This window comes from Callorhinchus milii, unplaced genomic scaffold (genome assembly GCF_018977255.1).
Source record: "Callorhinchus milii isolate IMCB2004 unplaced genomic scaffold, IMCB_Cmil_1.0 Scaffold24, whole genome shotgun sequence".
NCBI lineage: Eukaryota > Metazoa > Chordata > Chondrichthyes > Chimaeriformes > Callorhinchidae > Callorhinchus > Callorhinchus milii.
In genome coordinates, this window is record NW_024704765.1 from 4693787 (window position 1) to 4718738 (window position 24952).

The following is a 24952-nucleotide window of genomic DNA, read 5'->3' on the forward strand; positions in this document are numbered from 1 at the left end:
CCAGACCCGGAGGAACGAAGGCAACGGGTACTGTTTTGAGGAGAGAGGAGATCAGAGAGGTCGGGGGGTGCAGAGGAGTGCAGGGACTTGAATACAAGGGTGAGGATCAAAATGTAAAGATTATTATTATTATTATTAGAGGTCAGTAGGCTGATCAGTGAAAGGTTGTTATAGGAAGAGAGAGAGACCTGGGAAACAGTGCGCTTTGCCAAGATCATGAGATGCTCAGAGCTCTGCCAACCTGCAGTCAGCCACCAGCGAAACATAAAGCACACACAAGGTTTGGCGCAATGGCAAGCAACAATACAGTACCGAACCCAACAATCAGAACACCCCTTCTCCACTGGCTGCTTATTTACAACCAACCCCGCAAAGCCCTAACGGGTAGAGTGGTCCTAGCTGGACATACAGCGGGAAAGCCTGCCAGGCAGCGCTCTCAATGGAAACCTATGCGATTTTAGCTGGTTAGACTCCAACAGTTACCCCAACGCATACTCTGGGCTCCCCCCCAAGCCTTCGCTCTTGCCAACCTGCGCCTAATACTTTCCGGAATTAGGTAAGCAGGAATGCGTCTCTCCATGGAGAGAGAGAGAGAGAGAGAGAATTTGCGTTCCATTCCAACAATCTATCCCTGTGACTCCCATGTGTAGGTGGGATGCATGGAATTCACAGTGTGGTTTGGAGACTCTAAAGCAACGGTGATGGGTTTTGCGTATGTCAGACACCCGACTGCGCAAAAAAAAACAAGCAAGAAAGTGTTTTGAGAATCTCTGCAGTGACCCAGGACGTGGGTGTGAGTGATGGCTTTCAGTCACTGTCCTTGACGTTGAGAAAGTCCCCTGAAGTCAGCCTGGCTCGGTTGTCGAGCGAACTGGCCTCTGAGTCAGGAGGTCTGAGAGCAAAGCCAGTGTAGACGAGAGAGCGAGCAATTAATTACACCCAGAAATCCAGAAATTGATAATAATAACAATAATAATAATAATCCTTGCGTTTGATATAGCGCCTCATCACGTCATCGAGACTTCTCAAAACGCTCTGCGGAATACACCGTGGAGTGAAATTGACAGAGGCGTTCGACACATTTGAAGCCCATCCAATACATCAAGAGAAAAAAGCATCATTTTCCTCCTCTCCCCTACCTCTCACCTTACGTGCAGCGAAGCGGTGAATTTGGTACCCTTTTTGTTAAGCATTTTGTTATCGGTTCCGATGACATTAACAGATACACTGAGCAGACGGCCCCAGCCTTTCACTCTGGTTCAGATTGGATTTAAATTACGTTCAAAGAATATTACTGAGAACATTATTAAAGTCTTTTCACCGGCATTCAATGAAGAGCACCGAGGGTACTCCTTTGCAGTTGAAGCTAACCTCTGGGCACGTTAGACAATGATTGGGGAAAGGCTGCTTCTGAGACTCAGTGTTGGGAATCAGGTGCAACGGGCTGATAAGGCAGAGACGTTGCAGGAAACATACACAGCAGCATTTACAGCACAGCTGGGAGCATCATTGAACTTTTTGTCCCTTTTTTCTGCTGTCATTATCTATCGGAGACACCACGAAAGACTGTCACGAGGGGCAATTAGTTCTTGACGTACGTGGTGTTGTCTCAACGTCTCTGCATCTGAACCTGCACTTGCATATAATTATAATAATGATAAATAATCCTTGCATTTGATGCACACCTCATCACGTCGTTGAGACGTCTCAAAGCGCTTCACAGAATAATTAATTTTAGTGGACTGATTGCGTATTTGTGGGTGAAACGCGCACAGCAGCGTCCCACAAACAGTCACAGATTGAGTGACCCCATTTTTTTGAGGGATTATCACCCCCCCCCCGCCAACCCCCAGAAAGCGATCCTACAGACCGAATGCTGTCTGCCTGTTCAGGTGGATGTTAAAAAAATCCCAAGGTGCCATTCGAAAGCAGAAAGGAGTTTCTCTCTCTCCCCCGGTGTCCTGACCAACAACGCACCCCAGAATAGAAAATAGGTCATTCACCTCCTGGCTGTTTGGGGGACGTTGCCATGCACAAACTGGCTGCCTTGGGACGTCCTCCCGACGTAAAAGGCGCTCTATAAATGGAATCTTGTTGTTGTTGTTGCCTCATTCACCTACAAACAGTCGCTACGCTTCACAGTGAAGCGGAGGATTGCGGACTCGCCTGGCTCAGGATCTGGATTACTGACACTCCTACAGAAGGCGGACTGGATTCCGACACACCCTTGGCGAACGTGTCACCTTGTCGCCAGGTCAGCCTCTGACCGGACCCCGCTTACATCTCCTCTCCCCTCAACAAGGAAGATGGTCATCTCCATTACTGTCCTTTTCCCAAGTTTAAAATACTTTAGAATCACAGAATCTTAAGGAGGCCATTCGGCCCATCGTGCCTGTCTGTGCTGGCTCTATGAAAGAACGACCAACTAGTCCCACTGCCCCTGCTCTTACCCCCTTGGCCTTGCACATTTTTTCCTTTTTTAAGTACCTATCCACAACCCCCGAGAGATTCTTTTAAGTTACAGTTGCATGTTCCGCATGGCAAAAAAAGGACTCATTACAACAGGGTTTAAGGATCTTCAGATAACGTGCAGGTGTAAGGTTTTGTTCAATCCCTGTTACATTAAGATATGCACAGTATTTGTACATTAAAACCCGCACAGCCAAAGAACAACAGGCTTCACTTGCACGCTATCTGAATTGCTGGGACATGGCCGGGGCTATTGTGTGCGGGATCTCTGAAGGGCAAAGTGACCTCGAGACCTGTTGATTGTATTGAACGATGCAGACACTGCACTCCACTCTGCCAAGGTTCAGTCACACCAACTGTTTCGATGAAATCACGAGGCTGAAATTTGGCCCCGGGCAACGTGAGTTAAGCACCAACCATCCTCAAGACGGTAAAACAAAACACACGACCGGATTCTTCCCGCTTCTCTCCCCCCACACACTCCCCCTCCCTCCCTCCTCCGTCCCCCAACCTCACCCCCAAAACTTTCACTCAATTGCCGTTAGCCCGATTGCTAATCGATCGGCAGTTCACTTGTCTGGGGATAATGATCACGTCGTTGAGACTTCTCAAAGAGCTTCCACAGGATATACTGTAAAGTGGAGTGACTGTATTTTATGGGCAAAATGTGGCAGTCAATTGTGCACAGTAGTGTCCCACAAACAGCCATGGGATTCAGCGACCAATTTTTATTTGGCCGGGACATCATGAGAGAGAACTCCCTTCTCTTTTCAAACAGTGCTGTGGGATCTTTAACATCTACCTGAACAGGTAGGCAGACAGGAACTTACTTTAACATCTCATCCGAAGGACTGCACCTCCGACACTGCAGCGCTGTGTGTGTGTGTGTCTGCGTACGTGTCTGTCTGAGCGTTTGCGCGCATGCATATGTCCGTGTACTCATGTGTGCGGGTGTGTGTGTCTCTCTCTGTGTGCCACTCGCTTTTAGCACCACTGCTTAATTAACACATTTACTTCCATTAGTTCAATAATTATCCAATCTCCCCGTGATGTCTCATCAGTGTTCTTGCACAAAGAAATCTTTTACCATCTGTTGCATTTGTGATGGGCTTAAAGCGCAATTTTCCTCTTAAAGAAAGAAAAACAATACACACAGAGGCCTGACTTGCCGTTTGCCATTCTCACTGACCGTCACCTAATGTATTAGCAAAACGTACGTGATTCTACAATCATCATTACTGTATAAATATCCTTGCCAGAACGCCCACATTAATTACAATACTAACAGTGGGAATGAGGAACAAGTAAACAGGAACGAGTCTTGAAGGCACCAAACTTTTAGCTCAGTCGCTCGAACCTTGGACCCTGGGTGAGAGGGAGAGGAGTTCAGATGACTCCAAGGCAGCGAGAGGGGGCAGGGATGGGGGAGATTTTTTTCCAGGGGTGGTAGGAGATGGAGGTTGGGTTGGCTGGTGGTGGGGAGATGGGTTGAAGAGTTAAGGGAGTTGAAGCAATGGTCCAAGATGGCTTTATTGGTGATGGTGAGGTCTGAGACCCTGAGGTCCTGGGTAATCACCAGGTCAAGTGGGTGGCCATGGATGTGGGTGGTGGAGTGAATGTGGAGGGAGAGGTTGTGAGAGGAGAAAGGAGAAGTCAGCGGATATAGAGCAGGAAGGGGTGAAGTGCAGGTTGAAGTCGCCTCGGATGAGGAGGTGCTCAGAGCAGAGGGAGAGGGAAGATAGGAGGGTGGAGATGTCCGAGAGGAAAGTGGGGAGGGCTTGGGGAGGCGATAAACAAGGAGGATTTTGAGGGAAAGGTTGGAGGGATGGTAGAGGAGGGGGAAGGTTCCAGAGGAGTGAAGGGACAGGCCGAGTGGGGAACTTGAGATGAGAGCCACACCGCCACCATGGCGGTCAGGTTGTGGGGTATGGCGGAAGGTGTAGCCGGGTGCTGTGGCCTCGGTCAGGGGGAAGGTGTCACCTGGGATGACCTAGGTTTCGGTGAGGGCGAGAATGCCGATATTTTCGATGACAATGAGGGCTTGGATGGTAGGCGTTTTGCTGGAGAGGGAGCAGACATTTTGAAGGCCGTTACGGAGGGGACAGATGATGGTGGAGGTATGGGCGAGACAAGTGGGGAGGGGTGGAAGAGGATTGACAGGGCAGGTGGGGATGTGGATAAGGGAGGAGAAGTTGACCTCCAGGGTCAGGGACCGATGGGCCAGAGTTGGGGGATGGGGGAGTCAGGGTGGCTACTGTTGGACAGCCAGTGGCTATCTGCCACAGTGGGCACAGCTGTGAGTAAATTCACAAGTCGTATTTGCCTCTTGCCCTTTCTCCTCCCCCTTCTTGTCTTCCACCTGCATCTTCCCCCCGACCCCCAACTCCCAATATGAATTGGATGGACCTTGGTCTTCTTTCGTCTCGCTATTCCTATGCACAATGGGGAGTATTGGGGATGGGAAGGAGGGGGGAGTCGGGTGGGGGGTTGTGTCAGGATCCATTAAGTTAAAAGGATGTAAAATCCCTTCATAATCAGCAGTTGAGTCTCTTGCGGAGACTTCACAACCTTGTAAAAACTATTTTACAGGAAAATAAATCCTGAAGCGAGAGCGATATCAATACATTACCTCAACGTAAAAGCAAATATTGACCAAGAAAACAGACAGACTATTGATTTCATTTGGCTAATAGAAAGGTGGGGGAGAGCGGGGGGAAGAGTAGAGAGTGAGGGGGGGGTTTATTTGCGGTATCTCTGCCCACCCAGATCTCTGAGTGAAAATATATGCAAACCCTGTACAACTTCTACAGCACCTTTAAAGTCAGGACGACTCAATGTGCTTTGCACTGAAGGCTGAGCTCTCTCAGCTCGTGAACTCTGGTCTGCTCCATGTCCCCCGCTCTTAGTCTTCAGCCTCTCCACCCTCACCTTTTGGAACTCGATCGCACAGTCTTTCCCGCTCGCCCCTTCCCTTGCCTCCTTCAAAGCCTGTCTCAAGACTCTCCTCTTCGACCGCACCTTCGGTCACCCTCCTACCGCCCACCCTCCTTGTCCTCCACCTTTCCTGATCCTAATCTCCAGCTCGGGTGCAAATCCCTGACCGTCCAGCGCTTTGGGACATTCTCCCGACATGAAAGATGCTGCGTAGGTGTAAATTGTTGTTGTTGCAGAGGCAACTGCTGGGGCTTTAAAAATGGTGGACACAGGAAGGAGTCTGGGAATGAATTCCAGAGAGTGGGGGACAGAACGCCTGATATAATCTCTCGGAGGGGGTAGGGAGTGGGATAAAGAAAAACTATAGCGCACGAAAAAAAAAGGACAAGCGAAACCATCTGGTAGGAAATGCCTCAAAGAAAAACAAAAGGTCAGTGAAGATAAAGGATAAATGCGTCATTATGTGAAGAAACGTTCTTAACAATTCCCTGTTGCTAAGGCGTGAAAGAGAAGATTTCACCCTGGTAACTGCTGAAAATAACTCCGTCTCCCCACAACCAGATCATTCCAGCGCCCGTGATAGAAAGAACGTATCTTGAGAATAATAATGAGAATAAATGATTACAATAATAATCATCGTTGGGTTTGAGACAGCGCCTTTCATGTCAGAAAGACAACAATAACAACGAATGACATTTATATAACGCCTTCCACCGTCGCGAAGATGTCCCAAGGCGCTGGACAGTCAAGGATTTGCACCTGAGCTGGGAGTTGGGATCAGGAGGGGTGGAGGACAGGGAGGGTGACCGAAGGCGTGGTCGAAGAGGAGGGTCTTGAAGGAGGCGAGGGAGGGGGCGAGGCGAAGGGGCTCTGGGATGGAGTTCCAAAGGGTTGGGGGCAGAAAGCCCGACCACAGGTGGCATCTCAAAAGCTCTTCACAGGACTTTACTGTACCGGGGAGGAACTATGTATTTTGTAGGTAACACAGCATTGTCCCCACAAACAGGCATGAAAGCGAGTGACTGATTTTCTATGGGGAGATTGTAAACCGGGAGAAACTCCCTTCTCTTTTCCAATAATAATAATTAGATAATTATTTGGGAAGGACAAGTTTGCAGGGCTATGGGGAGAGAGCTGGGGAGTGGGATTGATTTGGAAGCTCTTTTCAAACAGCCAACACAGACACGATGGGTCGAATGGCCTCCTTCTGTGCTGTTTAACTCTACGATTCCATGAATGTGACAGGATCTTTACTGTCCACCCGAACAGGCAAGACAGACAGGACCTCAGCTTAACGTCTTACCTGGTGGGCATCTGAAAGCCGGCGTCTCTAACAAAGCAGCGCTCGCTCTCGCTGCAGTGTCAGCCTGGACGGCCAGCTCAAAGGCCCAACGTGGGGCTTGAACCCACCACCTTCTGACTCAGAGCCAGGCTGACGCACTATCGCTGCACGGATGTTCAGAGAAGAACATTTACAGGGTGACTAAAAAGTCTTATTTTTCAGCTCCCCTATTATCTAAAAATAAATCAGCATTTCTTTAAGACCTATTAGACATTGTAATGGTATCGGAATTTTTTGGTCGCCCTGTGTATACATTTGATGTCAAGCCTAGTACAGCCCGGTACAACCCTCGTCCATCACAATCACCAGGCAACAGTTCAATTACTTTCACATTAACCTGGTCGCTCAATCATCACAAGGTCCCACGCCAGCCAGTCAGTGATCTCGCTCGCTGGCACACATCATCTCTCCACTCAAAGCGACGACCCTCTCCCCCACCCCCATCCCACCCACCCTCCCATATCCACCTGGAAGCTTCCTCATCATCGAAGAAAAGCTGTAGTTGCTCAGAGCATACAAATGAGGTGAGACTGCAGTGAATGGAACACTGCAATGTCCAGCTGAAAGACACGTGCACAGATTAACACACAGAGAGATTCACACACGTACAAGTGGGAGCAGAGGACACAACACGATTGAAATAAGGGACCAGAGAACGAGCCGGGCGGAATTATACAGTCCGCGCACTCTCATGGAGTTCCAGAAAGAGTAACGGAGGATTGGGAGAGATTCTGAGGCTGGGAGCTTATCGGGGGCAGGTGTGAGGGGCAATTTCTGGAAGCACGGTTATAAGAAGAATAATCCTTACATTTGATACAGCGCCTTATCACGTCATCAAGACATCTCAAGGCGATGCCCAGGGTACACTGTAAAGTGTGGAGTGCAAAGTATTTTCTTGGCGAACAAAGCTGCCAATTTGGGCCAAGCGATGTCCTACAAACAGCCGGGTTGTGAATGACTCATTTTATTTAGAAGGATTGTTGGCCAGGACACCGAGAGAAACTGTGTTGGCTTTATTGATTAACGGTGAGATACGTCCACCTGAACAGTACAGACAGTACCTGGGTTTAGCGCCTCACGTGGACTTAGAATTGGGGTAAAACCAGGTGCTGTTGGCTATCTGACCCTGCGTCACCATACACAGGCCCGAGGTTCGGCTACGCTCCTTCTCTCTGACCTCTGCTGAACGGCAAAAACTTGACCGCTTCACCACTCTTTCCGTTCAATTGGTTACCGTAGCAACTGATTGGAAGCACCCGAGTAAAGGCTATATCTTGAACAACGTTTCACACAGTTTTGAGTGCATTTCTGAGAAGCTGGGGGGCCGGGGGGAGAGCGCGGGCAGGGTGGGAGGGAGGGACGTTCACCTCCAAACTGTTTTGAGGACCCTGTTGTGCACAAAATGGCCGCCATGTTTGCTCACAAGCCACCGAGGAGCGCTGTCAGTGGAATAAGGGCTTTAAAAAAAAGCAAGTTTTTACTTATTTTCTTGGCAATAGTGAAAGGGCAGCGCTGGCGAGGTGGGGGTGGGGGAAGGGGAGGGGGAGGGGGAGGGGAGGGGTTCTATGTTGAGGAGATGGGGGGGTGTGGAATGTCTCATCAACAGACTTTGATGTTATCCACACGGAGACACAAATGCAGACACTTTCCAACATTTTCGAAAAGTGAGATGAAAAATTAATGCCAGAGTTGGGCAGCTTTCATGGCTCTATTCGATCAATAGTCAGCTCAGGCAGAAGGGAGAAATGTGCAAAAAGCAACGTGACAGATGAAATATTCTGTTTGTTGTGCAGGTTCACAATTCCAGCTCCAACCTCAGACGAGGCGCTAAGATCAGACCCATCCCGGCTTCAAGCGCAATAACCACTGCGCTACCACTCGCAAGCGAGAGGACCTGTGGTTCGATTCCCGGACAGGGCAAAACCTTAGGCAACTTTCCTTACTCCACACGCCTCTGCTTACCTAGGAATAAGTAGGAACCCAGTTGTTAGTCGATTGGTGCATCACTTTCCGGGGGTAACAATCCCCTCAAAAAAAAAAAGTTGGTCAATGAATCCACGGCTATCTGTGGGACGTTGCTGTGCGCAATTGGCTGTCTGGTTTGGCCCACAAAATATACAGTCAACTCACTTTACAGCCTATCCTGTTGAGACGTCTCACCGATCGGATAAGGCACTATATCGAATGGAAGGATTATATAATCCTTATCACGTCTGCAGGACATCTATTATTATTCAACACACAGTCCCTGCACCTTGCGATAAAAATCCTTGCCAAAGGCTTTGCGACGTCCCAACGACAATGATGAGCAGCTGTATCAAAAGCAAGGACGGTTACTTTTACTATCGTTATTCAAAGCCATGTTCCTAACACTGACGACATCCTGTTGATCGTCCACGCTGAAGGCGCATCAGGTTTCTACTGGCCACCGCGGCGGCCATTCTGTGCGCAAGCGAGGTCCCGCAAACAGCCGCGAGACGGACGATCAGAGTCCTCGGTTATGTGAGCTGGGTTTCTGATGTTTCACACACCTCTCGTTTGACTGCGCTCAGCTAAGAAGACAGCCCAAGCTCCTAGCCTTACCAGCCAAAGCAATCAAGTCATAGCTAATGACAGCTGAGGGCTAGCTACAATTAAACACACACACACACATCCACAGAAAGCCCAGCTGCCAATGCTAACCTGCCATGTCAAAAGCAAAAGCCAATAAATTCAAAGCTGCAATCATTTGATACAGCATCTCTATCACCAAAACATCTCAAAGGGTTTCACGGGCGACTGCCGTGAAGGGCAGTGATTTGTGGGCCATCGCGGCAGCCAATTTACGCACAGCAACGTCCCACACAAACAGCCAATTTTGATCTGGTGATGGTGTGTGTGTGTGTGTGTGTGTGTGTGTGTGTGAGGGTGGAAATTGTTGCTCAGGACACCAGGAGAAATTCCCTTCTCATATCCAACAGGATCAATGATGTCCTTCTGAACAGTCTCTACTATAGGGCTGCACCTCCATCAATACAACGCTCTCGCGCCCCCAACCTCCACCCCAATCTCCCCCCCACCACCCCTTTCCCTAAATCAAACACTAAATAAACTGGACTTCACTTGGAATAGGTGTCCTTGTTCACTGGCCAAACACTGTGCTGAGAGTACATAAGCCTCCTTGGAGTCGGTCCACGGACTACAAACAGGATTACCAGCTCTCAGGCATCTGTTCCTGTTCGTACTTCACTTCCGTGCGATTTCACATTGTGTGTGTGCGCGTATGTGTGTTCACATTGTGTGTGCGTGTGTCTGTGTGTGTGTTCACACTGCGTGTTCACATTGTGTGCGTATACGTGTTCGCGTGTGCGCGAACCGTGTACACACACAGTGAACGTACATACGCACAAACAGTGAATAGACACACAGAACAAACACACACACACAAAATACAGTTTCCAGTATCGTCAGCCTAGACTGTGAGCTCAAGACCAGATGGAGGGGGAGTGTGTGAAGTGTGTGAACCCTAGCGAGTGAGCCAGGCTGGCATCGGAGCCAACCAACTCAAATTATAAATAATCCTTGCATTAGACAGAGCGCCTTTCACGTCAGGAACGAGTCACAAAGTGTAGTGATTGTGTACTTTGCAGGAGGAACGCAACAGCGAGAGAAACGAGGTGTCCATTTCAAAATGGAACAGGCAGAGGTACTTAGGTTATCTGGATCGGTTTCCCGAATAATTGGCTGAATTAGTTTTTAGTTCACTGGCATCAATCATGTAATCATTAATCTGGTAAATTCAGGTCAGCTCACACAATGTGCTGCTAATACTGCGCTGAGCAGCCTCAGCGCTCAAAGCCTTGGCAACTCTCAAAGTATAGATATATATATATATAGAGAGAGAGAGAGAAAGAAAAAAAGCAGTGTGTGGTTCACACAGAAGCGCAATAATAATATAATAATAATCCTTGCATTTGATACAGAGCCTTATCACGTCTTTGAGACGTCTCAAAGCGCTTCGCAGGTTCACTGTAAAGTGAATTGGCTGTGTATTTTGTGGGCGAAACGCAGCAGTCAATTGCGCACAGCAGCGTCCCACAAACAGTCGTGAATTGAGTGACCAAATTATTATTATTTTTACATTTATTTTTGAAGGGATTATTGCTCCCTGAGAAGCTCAAACAGGACAGCGATTTCTCTGTCAATGAGGCACTCGCACTTCACTGGAATATCAACTCAGACGAGGAGCTCCAAGGCCCAAACGTGAGGCTTGAACACACAACCTTCTGACTCTAAGGAGTGTAAACTAACACCTCAGTATGTGTGTGTGTGTGTGTAGACTCTATATATGGGCCCTCTCAATAAATGACCTGGACTTGGGTATAGGGAGTCCAATTTCCAAGTTTGCAGATGATACTAAGATGGCAAGAGTGGTAAAGGGTGAGGAGGATAGTAGCAGAGAGCGAGAGGACATAGACAGACCGGTAACGTGGGCAGACACGTGGCAGGTGAAGTTTAATGTGGAGAAATGCAAAGTGATACATTTTGGGAGGAAGACTGAGAGAGGCGATATAAGCCTAAAGGGGGTGAAAGAACCGAGAAACCTGGGGATTCATATCAGTAAATCTTTGAAGGTGACAGGACAGGTAGATAAAGCTGTTAAAAAAGCATCCAGGATACCAGGGTTTATAAATAGGGGCATAGAATACACAAGTCACGAAGCTATGATGAACCTTTATAAAACACTGGTTAGGCCTCAGGTAGAGACTCCGTTCAGTTCTGGGCCCCACACGTTTGGAAGGATGTCGAGGCATTGGAGAGGGTGCAAAGGAGATTGACCAGGATGGTACCAGGAATGAGGGACTTCAGTTATCAGGAGAGGTAGAGAAACGAGGATTATTCTCCTTAGAGCAAAGAAGGTTAAGAGGAGACCTAATACAAGTTTTAAAAATTATGAGGGGATTCGATAGAGTGAACAAGGAGTAACTATTCCCACTGGCGGGCGGGTCGGTAACCCGAGGACACTGATTTAAAATAGTTGTTAAAAGAAACAGAGGGGAGGTGAGGAGAAATGTTTTCACACAGCGAGTTGTTGGGATCTGGAATGCATTGCCCGAAAATGTGGTGGAAGCTGCTTCAAGAACAACTTTTAAGAGAAGTAGATAATTATTTGGGGAGGACAAGTTTGCAGGGCTATGGGGAGAGAGCGGGGGAGTGGGATTGAATTGGACAGCTCTATTCAAAGAGTGGGAACAGACATGATGGGCTGAATGGCCTTCTTCTGTGCTGTATAATTCTATGATTCTTCTATGTGTTCGAAACCTTTTCTCCCATAAATAATAGTCACTCCCCTTTACAGTATATCTGCAACATGCTTTGAGAGTCTCAATGGGGTGATAAGGCACAATATGAAACACAAAGATTATTTATTAATTATTATTATCATAATAACTCTCCCATTGCGTTTGCTCCACAAGTGGAAGTAGATCAAGGAGCTTCTGATGCTAGGAGACATTTGTGGGATTCAAACTCCTCACAAAGGCATCTCTTTAAGTAGGAGCTCACAGTCGGATCTCCTCGTGAATAAGTATCTGTGTGAGGCATCGAAGTTCCTGCTAAATGGCTTCTCTTTTCACACCAAACCGTGTGGAGGAACGGGAGGCTGGCTCTGATCTGCCTCAGCTTGCTCAACCCAATAATTGGCCCATTAGTCATTGTGTGCAACACATTAGCACTCTGCTTTCAGCAGAAGCAAAGACTGTGATAATTACACCAAATGCCAAGTTACATCAATGTCACACAAACTGTGATGTACATCAAACCGTCTCCTAAAACGAACAGTCACTACACCATCATGGTAAATCGCACTGAGCTCCCCGAGACAGACAGCCTCCCAACGTGAAAGGCACTGTATCAAATGTAAGGATTATTATATATATATATACACAATTACATATAAAAATATATGTGAATGAATAAAAACTTTCAATTTGTTTGTGATCAGCTATAATTTTGAGACACCCGTTTAGCAGTTACAACAATAATAACCTTTGCATTTGACACGGCGCCTCACCACGTCTTCGAGACATTTCAAAGCGCTTCACAGAATATACTGTAAAAGTGGAGTGACTGCGTGTTCTGTGGGCAAAAGGCGGCAGCGTGTTTAACGTGACAGGCGCGGTGGAAATACAGGTGCTCAGGGCTGAAGTGCTCTGAACCAATGGCGGCGTGGGGTGGTGGTGGGGGTGGGGGTGGGGGCAGTGGGGGTGTATGTGGGTGGGGGGGGTGGTAAGTCAAATGTCACGAAAGAAATTGCATGTTAATACCCCCACTACAGCGCTGCAGTCCAGGCTGCGGGAGCCACGGTGTGAAACTGGCTTTACCTCTAACTCAAGAGCGCTAACAATTGGGCGAGCGAAGGGTTAACCCTCACGGGTCTGAGCAAATGAGCCATGGCTAGTTGACAACACCACGCTGTTGCTTATGGCCAGTGGCGATGATGGGTGAAAAGTCAAAGCTTCATCCTATCTGGGCTTCAATCCACACACACAACACGCGCGCGGCTCAATGTTACTGGACTGGTTTTGGACGGGAGCTCTCCTCACCCCTATTACTGTCATAGGCAGAGGCTATTAGGGAGGTTGGGAGCCAATGTCACACCTCGGAACACTTAAAGAACTTAATCCTTGCATTTCATAACAGTTTGCATTTGCATTCCGTCTAAAGCCTTTACAGGTGATAATGAGACTCTGATAACCTGTCGCATTTGACACGGGGCCTTTCAATGCTGACGTGGGGGTTAAACTCACCCAACCTTCTCCAATTTAAAATAATCCTTGTACCATAATCCTTGTGTTTTGATACAGCGCCTTATCACGTCGTTGAGACGTCTCAAAGGGCTTCACAGAATATACTGTACAGTGGATTGACTGCGTATTTTGTGGGCAGCTAATGGTGCACAGCACAGTTCCACAAACAGCCAAGCAATGAATGATCAATTTTTCTGGGGGGGATTGTTGGCCAGGACACAGGGAGACAGAAACCCTCTTCTCTTTTCGAATAGCGCCGCGGGACCTTTAAAGTCCACCTGAACAGGCAGTCCGGGAGCTTGGTGTAATGTCGCCTCCGAAGGACGGCACCGCTGACAGTGCAACCCCCCCCCACACCTCCCCAGGACTGCACTGGAGTGTCATCTTAAACTATGTGATTCCAAGTCACCTTCTGACTCAGAGGTGAGAGTGCGACTGACTGAGCCGGACTGGCAGATAAACCCACTGGAGTAATGGAGATCTCCCATTTTCTTCTACACTTGACTAGGGGGTAGCCTGTAAAGTTCTGTCTTCAAACAGGACCCTGTAGATCATATTGTTCACCCCTGGAGTCAGTGAACCTTACACGACTGCTCCCGGCGATCAATAGTCAGACGGAGAAGGCATCAACTGGTGCAGACGGCGGATTTCATAAACCGAAGGAACAGAAACAGAAAGCGAGTTGAAAAATATTTCCACAGTAGAGAGATGTAAAGAAAGATCTGTTATGTTTTTGCTCAGCGGGCTCCGGGCTGCTCCATGTCCCCCAACATCGGAGGTCAGGCCTTCGGCCTTTCTGCCCCCGCCCTTTGGAACTCCACCCCGGAGTTCCTCCACCTCACCCTCTTTCCTTGCCTCCTTCAAGGCCTGCCTCAAGACCCTCCTCTTCAACCGCACCTTCGGTCACCCTCCTACCCCCACCTTCCCTGCCCTCCACCCCTCCTGATCTCAACTCCTCAGCTCAGGTCTAAATACTTGACTGCCCAGGGCTTTGGGACGTCCTCCTGACTTGTACGAAGCCGTGTAAATGTAACTTGTCGTTACGTTTATATAAACTTCAGTACGAAAATATTCCCTCAGACCCGTGAAGGTTAATTTGAGCGACTGTGGTTAGCAATTAACATCTATGGTGGTTTGTGGTTTAGACTTAATGCACACTCTGGGGTCCCCCAACCTTTGGCTCTTGCCAACCTGTGCCTAATACTCTCTGGAATTAGATATGCAGAGGAGGGTTGGGGTGGGGATGGGAGAGGGAGAGGGGGTGGGGAGAGAGAGAAAGAGAGGGAATGGGAGAGAGTGAGGGAGTGAGAGAGAGAGAGGAAAAGAGTGAGGGATAGAGGAAAAGAGTGAGAGAGAGAGAGAGCGAGAGAGAGGAAAAGAGGGAGAGAGCAAGAGAGAGAGAGAAAAAGAGTAAGGGAAAGAGGAAAAGGGAGAGAGAGAGAGAGAGAGAGAGAGAGAGGAAAAGAGAGAGAGAGGCTAATGTAATGTGGGCACGAGCACTGGCATTTGCACACTGGCATTTAATACATGGCACGTTGGCAGCTAAGCTCAGTCTGAGAATTGTGAAGCACCTCAGTGACAGTTGCAAATGGCAGTCCACCTTGAGAGATTCTCTTTCGGAGCGCACTGGGATGAAATCACATCGTTAAACCCAGAAACTTTTTACTCCATCAAAACCCTCTCCATCTTCAACACATCCAGCCCATCCACTCCGCCCTGGCAACTCTTTCCACATGAGCCACAAGTCTCATCTCTCTCCTGTTTGCTCTCTTTACTGCTTAAGGTTCTCTCCGCTAGTCTTAAACGCCTCTAACAACGCAGCATACCCCAACACCCCCACCCTCCTCACCCCCAAAAACACTACACTGGGCGGGTGGAGGGGGGGGGGGGAATGGGGAATCAGCCTGGACTGTGAGCTCAGACGCTATATGCGGGACTTGAAACCACAACCTTCAGACAATAATAAATTATTTAATAACTTAACCGCTCATCGCATCATTGAGACCTCTCAAAGCGCTTCGCAGGGTGTACTGTAAAGTGGTGTGACTGTTTTGTGGTACGGAGGGCCTTTAACCGCTTTTAACAGCAGCTGAAACAGACCACTCGACTCGACTAGTCCGTGCCGGGGTTTATACTCCGCGCCCGCCCGCCCGGCCGCCCTCCCCCACCCAGCCTCGTCTCATCCCTGTTCAGCCTCTGTCATTCCCTTCTCCTTCATGTATGTGAGCGCTCCCCTCGCAGCCAGGCCGACGCATAGAGTCCAGCTGACTAGTCACACAGCCTTTGAGAAAGTGAATAACAGATACACAGATAACAGGCAATGAGAGATGATGTGAACGCCTGTTAATCCCATAAAGGACTGTCAATCCGTCACACGGATTTCTCCGGATGGCTGATTCAGGCTGTGCTGTCTGAACTGTGCAGCGAATAGCATTGCCGTCAACTCTCGGACTCACTGAAGAAAATAGCTCGACGCTAATAATAATAATAATAATAATAATCATAATCCTTGCATTTTGATACAGCGCCTTATCACGCCGTTGAGACGTCTCATGGGGTATACTGTAAAGTGAATTCGCTGTGAGCTTTGCGAGCGGAAGGCGGAAGCCCAATTGCACACAGCAGTGTCCCACAAACAGTGGCGGATTGTGAGCAGGAGGGGGTGGTTTAAAAAAAAAGGGGAGGGTGGCAGAAGAGAGAGAGAGAGAGAGGGGGAGAGAGGGTGAGAGGTGGGAGTGGGGGCAAAGGAACAGAGCGAGAGGAGGGATGCGGAAAAAGTGCTCAGAAAAGTACAGCCAAAGAGTTAAGTGTTCAGGGCGGAATTAGCGAAGAAAAATAAAAAATGGAACAGCAAAATATTGACACAGTTAATGACTGAAATGAACGCGCGGAGGGAAGGGAGAGAAAATAAAACAGGTCCACGCACGTGTTTGCCGGCAGCAAATTGCTGTACTGGAGTTTGCAGACACACAGCGGATAAATTATTCAACAAAAGAAAAACAACACATGATGACAAAGGAAATAAATAGGACAAGTTATGGGTTCACACGTTCCAAATTAAATGGGTTGTTACGCGTTACTGGGAAGAGAGATTCTCTCGGTGTCCTGACTCGTATAACACTCTGCTCCCCCTACCCCCCACCGGGTTATTTACGGGAAGTTGCTATGCGCAAACTGGTTAGCGGGTTTGCTCACCACAATGTGCTTTTTTTTTGCAGCGAAATCCTACGAAGACGGCTTGGAGGTGATTCGAACAGACGGCAAGGCACTGTGTCAAATGCAAGAATTGTTAAATGAATTTATTATTGATATTGTTATTAATTATTACTGAACGCCGTCAGTCAGCTAGCTGCCAGTCCCGTCAGCCCACTTGTCAGTTCAGCTCAGCTCAGCTCAGCGTGCAATTTATCCCTCACACAGGGGAGGGTGTGTGTGTGTGTGTTTGTGTCTGTGCGTGTATCTATGTGCGTGTGTATCTGTCTGTGTCTCTCTCTCTCTCTCTCTCCATCTAATATATATATATATAATAATTTGGTCACTCAATCTACGAGTGTTTGTGGGACGCTGCTGTGTGCAATTGGTTGTCATGTTTCTCCCATAAAATACACAGTCAATTCACTCTACGGTATATTCTGTGAAGCGCTTTGAGACGTCTCGACGACATGAAAAAGTGCTGTACCAAATGCAAGGACTATTATTATAAAACTCTTGATGCCCAGAGACCTAGATTCTGCTCCTCTCTCTTCTTTAGGGGGCAATTTTCTCTCTCTCCCCACTCTCCCCGTGCTGTTCAATGTTCACCACAAAACAAGACAGCATCCTGTGTGCAAATAACACAAATATCTGCCAAAAACGACAATGCAATTTCAATTCGCAAAGGACGAGATTGTGGGCGATTTCATTCTTTCTACACAAAAAACAGGGTCTGCGTGTGTTACCCGGGGATGTTTCCGTGTGCGTGTGGTGGTGGTGGTGGTGGTGGGGGGGGGGGGGAGTTTGGCAAATGGGATCAGGACAAGATTAAACAGGGAAATGAGCAGATGGGATTTAAATACCAACAGGAGTACTGTACACCATACCGGACATTAATAAATAATACCGATCATGTATTAAGCGTTTTTCACGTCAGGAGGACCTCTCAAAGCACCTCGCGGGATCTACTGTGAAATGCAGTGACTGTGTATTTCGGAGGCGAACACCGCAGCCAACTTGCGCGCAGCGACGCACCCCAAACAGCCACCAGGTGAGCGACCGATTTTATCAGAGGGGTTCGTCGGCCAGGACACCGGGAAAGAGAGAGAGAGAGAGAGAGAGAGAGAGAAAAAGAAACTCTCTTCTCTCTTTTCGAACAGCGCTGTGAGAGATCGTTAACGTCCGTCTGAACAGGGCACAGACCCAGAGCGAGTGTTAACTTCCCACAATCATCTGAGCTCAAAGTCCCGGGGTGGGGCTTGAACCCGCAAACCTCTGACTGAGAAATGAGAGCGCGACCACCCGACACTGATGGCAGCGAAGAGGGGAAAGGATTGGGTCGATTCGGAGATTAGACGCAGGCAGCTCCCCTGATGGCAACAGGAAATGCAGTGAGGTGCCAGGAACATTAACTATTAATAGTCTTACATGTAATTTCACATCGATTATATCTCTGTCTTTATTCAAGGGAGAAATTGTCTCAGCCAGGGTTAGTCCGCAATACAGCGCGTAAGGAGCGGGGTGGGGTAGGCGGGGGGGAAAGAGAGTGCTGCCATGCTTCGGATGAGACATTAAACTGACACACGCGCACGCACACACACACCATCGGTCTGTGGCTGGTCGGGTGGTCGTTAAAGATTCCATGCTGGCCCGCGCGCACACACGCACACCCTCACATACACACACACACTCTCCTCTCACTCGCTGCCTCATACACACTCACATTCACTGGCTCACACGCACACACACACACACACACACGTACACTCATACGCAGGCTCACACACACATTCGCCGGCTCACAATGTACACGCACACTCGCACGCACACTCGCTGGCTCACACACACACACGCACACACACTCGCTCACACTCGCTGGCTCACACACACACGCACACACACTCGCTCACACTCGCTGGCTCACACACACACGCACACACACACACGAACATCTTTTTTTAAACTCTGATTTCTGCCAAGGAATGACAAGTGTCTAATCCAGGATTAATCTGGATCTGATCACACGCTTATCGTCTGACTCCAGTCTTTGAATGCTTCACAGCGCAGTAAACCCTCCTCCCCACTTGAAATGACGGTGAAATGTACACAGTAATGAAGGGAATGCAATAGCCCAGCCCTTACCCCAGCCCTCGTCGTCTGAGCTGCCTATTGCATGTCCCTGACTGACAGTCGGAGGTAACCTCCAAATACAGTCCTGATAACTCGACCCTAGTTTAACTAGTCACTACCACTCAAGTCTTCTCGCTGTCAATATCCCGGCCACATTTCGTCACATAAGCGCTCCGAGACGCTACCCGGCAGAAAGTTGTTGTTGCCTGACTCGCCACTCTGGATAACTAGTCACTGAGCCCCATTTCCCCCCCCCGGGAGTGACGAGTTATCAGGAGTTCACAGTCAGCTGGTGCTCACACTCACTCGCTAACTGGATGGAGTTGGAATCTAGCGTTTAAATGCCTTAAGACTAAGTCAACCACCTGACTTTGCCGCCCTACTTCTCTCTCCTGTTCTGGCCGCTGCACATTTTAATAATTAAAATCTTAATAAGTAACAGTTGGGTTTACAGTGTAGATTGTCCCCCCCCCACCCCCCCCCACCCCCCCCACACACACACACACAAAACCCAAAAGGGGAACAAAATACAGAAAGAATCTATAAAATGCAATACCATCCACTGAGAAACATAACCATTTACAGCACATTTTGTGTACGGTACATATATATATTATATCTCAAGTAAATGTTATTACACTGTGAATGTCACACTAGATCTGATTCATGACTTTAAAGGACTGAGTGTCTGTCAGGGAACCTGAAACCTTACAGAGGATTATGGACAGAGAACAGCTAACTTGTGATAGGGGAAAGTGGGGGAGATGGAAGGGGGGAGAGGAATAGAGGAGAGAGAGGGGGAAAGAGGGAAGGGGGAGAAGGGGAAAGAGAGGGAGAGGAAAGAGAGAAGGGGGAGGGAAAGAGAATGGGAGAGAGAGGGAGAGAAGGGGAAGAGAGGGGAAAGAGAAGGGGGGAAAGGGGAAAGAGAGAGGAAGGGACAGTAAAGGGAGAGAAGGGGAGAGAGAGAGAGAGAGAGAGAGGAAAAAGAGGAGAGATGGAGTGACTGTGAGAGAGGAAAGAAAGGGAAAGAGAGGAAGGGGAGAAAGAGGAAAGAGGGGAGGGGAAAGGAGAGAGAGAAAGAGAGATGGAAAGAGGGAGAGGAAAGAGAGAAGGGGAGAGTGAGAAGATAGATAGAGTGAGAAGAAAGACATGTAGTTGGGGATGACAGGATATATAGTCCATCCCATTTTAATGAGATCCAGCAGGATTGATGACTTCTAGTGGCTCAGTGTTCACAGTGATACAAACATATGGATGGGGGTCTGACATCTGTGGGGAAAATAGGTGAGATGGAAATAGAACAGGGGTTCCACCCCATTAAATAAAGAAACATTTCCCCCTTTCCCCTCCATCCCTGAACCCCAAACATCCCTCCCCAGTGGGGCAACACAGTACCTCTGCCACATGAACGCTTTGCAGTGGCTGAAACGCAGTGTGTTAACATGGACCCAATCTCTTTCTCTCTCCCTCTATACCTCCTCTGGATCTGTCTCTGGGTCTCTCTGGATCTTTCTCACAGGTTACAAGAACATCTCAGACGTTGATGACAATCCACACACCTATCTCCATCCCAATTCATGCATTGAACACACATTAGAGAAAAGTCCACTTACCCTCTCTCCTTTTGCCACAGATCACGAGAGAAAAAAAAAAGGATGGAAAATAATCAACCACACCAAAAAAAAAAGGAGAGGGAGAGAGAGAGAGAGAGAGGTTGGAAAATGTTCTGGTGTGTGTAAAAAAAATGCCTCTGAGATTAACGTGTCTGTTTGGAAGGCAAAGATCAGCTGAGAAGGATGGAGGGGTGGGGGGTAAGAGAGAGAGAGATGGAGAGGAAAGAGAGAAAAAGGGGGAAGAGAAGGAAAAGGGGAAGAAAAATAATGAATAAATAAAGAGGAGGTTTTATTTGCAGAGCTGGTTTTTTTTTTTGCTGGGGTTAGAACTGTCTCTGATCAAGGATCAAGGTGTTTTGTGTGGAAAGCAACCACATCAGCTGAGGATGATGTGTGTTATATGTCTGTGTGTCTCTCTCTCTCTCTCTACCTCCCTCTGTTAAAATTGTCTGCATCACATCACATGATTTGATTCTATTTCTCTCCCCTCCACACACACATACACACACACACACACCACACATTCATCCACCTCACTGTTCCTTTTATTTCCCCTGGACAATATCATTCAATTTCTATTCGTATTCCTCTGCTCTCTCTCTCTCTCTCCTCTGTTCCCAACCCCAAACCATTAAAAAAAGGTCTCCATTCATACACTTCACTGTCTGTGCTCAGTGCAGGATTACTATTAATGTTATTATTGCTCAGCATTTTCTGCTGACTCAGCCAATTATCAAACCCATTATCAATTTCTTATTCTTTTATCAGTTGAATTCAATTGCTGATAATTGCACAATCATTCGCTGGAATTCGATTGCGAAATAGTTTTTAAAAAAGAGATTATACATTTATAAAATCTGCATTTATAATTTTTTTTTACAAATTTTCGGTTTAAACCCCCCCCCACCCAAAAAAAAATTGCACTCCCAAAATGCGGCTCTTAATTGCAATGTAGGAAAAACTGTCTCGTGTTTTCTCTCTCTCTCTCTTTCTCTCTGTGTGACTGGCTGGTTTACCATCGTCAAAGAGGCAAGCATTTATGCTACGTTAGCTGTGACCTGCAGGGAGAAAGAGATCAATAATTGCCAAGTTTCTTGCCTTTAACCCTTTTTTTTACTCCCGTCTCCCCAAATACAGCATCTCTCTCTCTCTCCCTCTTATCTATCCATCCGTCTATCCATCCATCCATCCATCCATCCATCCAAACGCTTTGCTTTCAATAGGTGTCTCGAAGACATGATAAGACGCTATATCGAATGCAAGGATCATCATATTCTATAACCATCTCAGCATAGGACTGGAATGAGCTCAGTGCTGACTCAGGGAGGGTATAAAGCCATAGCATTCTGTCCCAGAGGGCGAGAGAAAGGTCGACAGAGCAAGTCAGACATCTTCCAACAGTCAGGACCTTTCCCATTAGATATTTTACGGTTCGGGAACCTCAATAATAATAATAATAATCATCCTTGCATTTGATGTAGCGCCTTATCACGTCTACGAGACGTCTCAAAGCGCTTCACAGGATACGCTGTACAGTAAATTGAAACGCGGCAGCCAATTGAGCACAGCAGTGTCCCACACACAGTCTTGGATTGAGTGACCGAATTGTTATTGCATATTTTTTTGAAGGGATTATTACCCCCAGAAAAGCGATCCGCCAATCGACTGACAACAACAGCAACAACATTACATTTGTGTAGCACCCTTCACGTTGGGAGTCAAACCCTGCCCGGGAATCAAACCCGGGTCCTCTTGCTCTGTACGTCCCCGGTTGACTTGCACAGAAAGCGTTTGCTGACATCTATGCGTCAATAGACAGGTTTCTAATGAGCAGGTTTCAATAATTTGCTGACGAAACCCCCTCCCAGCGTAACCTTTACAATTTCCTTAAGCAAGTTTCCTTTCTCTACATGTCTCTATTTACCGAGCAGCAACCCGGTTGTTAAGTCAATTGGCTGCCGTGTTTCACCCACGAAAATACACAGTCGATCCACTCGAACGTGTATCCTGTGAAGCGTTTTGAGGGGGAGGGAGGAGAGGGGGAGAGGGAGGGGAGTGGGGAGAGGAGAGGGGGAGGTCAGCTCAATGGGAACTGAAAGGATTGCTCTTTAAAAGAGCTGGCACAGACACGATGGGCCAAATGGTCTCCTTCTGTGCAGTCAATTTCGCTGCTTTCCGCAGTTCCATTGACGGGACCTAAACCAGGACCGAATAAATCCCAAATTGACCTTGACACAGCCACAACGTGTTCTTTTCTACTAAGACGTCACTGTCTGCTTGTCCCTGTGGTGCTCGTCTGAACCAATGGCGAAGCTTTAGCCGAGAAGGGAAGATTGACTGATTTTTAAAGTCTTGTGAATCGACCGGGTTTATTTTAGTGAGGCCTGAGGGTGGTACAGGCAGGAGTGTGGGCACAAGGTGGGAGGGGGGCAGGGTTATATCTGCCCCGTATGCCAGCAAGCTGTCCCTGTTTATCTATGCCAGCCACCAGCTGACAAGAGTAAGGTTTAGCACTATTATCATCTCAGCAAAAAACCTGGAACATTGAATGTCAGTCACTTTTATTGAATGGCCTTGAACGTTCAAGGTCTGTCTCAAGATCTACCTCTCGAGAGGACCTGGGTTCGATTCCCAGGCGGGGCGAGACGTGTCGGGCAAGTTTCCTGACTCCCCACGTCTTCTGTTTCCCTAGCAGAAGATATTTTGGGGATAAGAATAATAACCTCCTCAAAAATAATAATAATAATTTGGTCACTCAATCCACGAGCTGTGCGCAAATGGCCTGCCACCTTTCGCCAACGAAACTACACTCTTCGACCGGCTTACGACCACTTCCCAGGCCCCCACCCCCACCACCCCCTCTCTCGGAGTCAGGCTACCGCCACGGTTAATCGCTCTGAGACGCTACCCTGAGTGGAGGGCGCTCTATAAGTGCACGTTGTTGTCGTTGATGCGCTTTGAGGGGTCTCGAGGACGTGATAAGGCTCTGTATCAAATGCAAGGATGATTATTAATATAATATGAATATGGAACGTTGTCCCGCCGGCCTAAAGAACACTGGCTGAGCTCAGCCGCGTATTTCCGCCAACGATTCATTTTTTTTGAAACACATTATCAAAATAGCATGTCAGGGCCGAGAGTATTATTATTTAATGACTCCTTATGGCTGCGGTGGAAACTGGAGCGAGCGAGACAAGGCTGCTGCAAATGATAAAGCACGCAGAGCAATTGCTCGCTGGATTCAAGACACGTTAAAACAACACCATTAAAGTGCAGCAAGAAAATCCCTCTCAATGACACGGGCGGCTATAACAATCTTCATCCCACGTAACGGTAAAACTTCTGAAGCATATTTCTACTGCGCACCACTGCAGAGGTTGATAGCCTTCAGAGTGCAGCGGACAAAACAGCCCTCAACTCTATTGCTGGCGTTACCTGGAGGCAGATGACTGAGGCCGTGACTTGCTGTCAAAACAGTTAGTATTACGTCTGCTGGCAAATCAAATCGCCTCACTGAAATGTGTTTAGCTCAAGAATTTCCCCTTCGTCCACCCCCAACCCTGAACCCTCAACCCCCCCCAACCCTCCACACCCCCCCCCCAACCCTCAACACCCCCCACAACCCTCAACCCCCCCCCCCAACCCTCAAACCCCCCCCCCAATCTCAACGCACTTAGATTTACGTGCAAAAGCCAAAATAATAATCCTTGCATTTTGACACAGCTCCCTTCACGTTGGCAGGACATCTCAAAACGCTTCACGTGGGTTCACTGCAGAAAGCGTAGTGACTGTTTTTGCAGACGGAGGAAAATGGGCATTAACCTCAGCTTCTAAAGCGAATTGATCGTGGCTTGTTTTCTTTGGAGGACGAGCAAGGCCTAGGGAGCGTTTTACACAGTCACTACACTTTACAATGAAATCCTGCGAAGCGTTTTGAGACGTCCTCTCAACGTGGAAGGCGCTGCATCAAATGTAAGGTTTATCATCATTATTATTTGGGTTTCAAAGCATTGTGCTGTATCGAGAGTCATCTAATGGCAGATATAAATGACTCTTAACGTAATTAACCTTCATATACATGACAAAGCAACAGGGAGCCAAGGAAGATAATTGGAAAAGCTGCCCCCTGGTGGTTGACAATAACAACAACAACAACAACAAGATTGTATTTATAGAGCGCCTTTCACGTCGGGAGGACGTCCCAAGGCGCTGTACAGTTGGCTCGGGGCCCGAGCAGGGGGGAAATGGTCAGGGTGAGGGGAGGAAAGGGAGGGAGCGAGGAGGGGGTAGAGAGTCGAGAGCGGAGCTGAAGGCTCGGTTGAAGAGAAAGGTCTTGAGACCGGCCTTGAAGGGGGAAAGGTAGGGAGCAAGACGAAGGCACTGGGGGATGGAGTTCCAGAGCCTCGGGGCTGAGAGGCTGAAGGCCCGACCACCGATGGTAGGGCGGTTGGGGCGGGGGATGTGGAGCAGACCGGAGCCAGAGG

At 48.1% G+C, this 24952-nt stretch overlaps 1 protein-coding gene across 1 annotated transcript in view; it reads right to left on the reverse strand.

The window, feature by feature from the left end:
- rap1gapa (RAP1 GTPase activating protein a) overlaps nucleotides 1–20496 on the reverse strand; it is a 65699-nt gene extending 45203 nt beyond the window's left edge. The window contains exon 1 of the mRNA XM_042343611.1: nucleotides 20469–20496. The gene's annotated coding sequence lies outside the window, so the exon portion shown is untranslated. The remainder of the gene's footprint in view (nucleotides 1–20468) is intronic.
- Between the last annotated feature and the right edge of the window lie 4456 nt (nucleotides 20497–24952).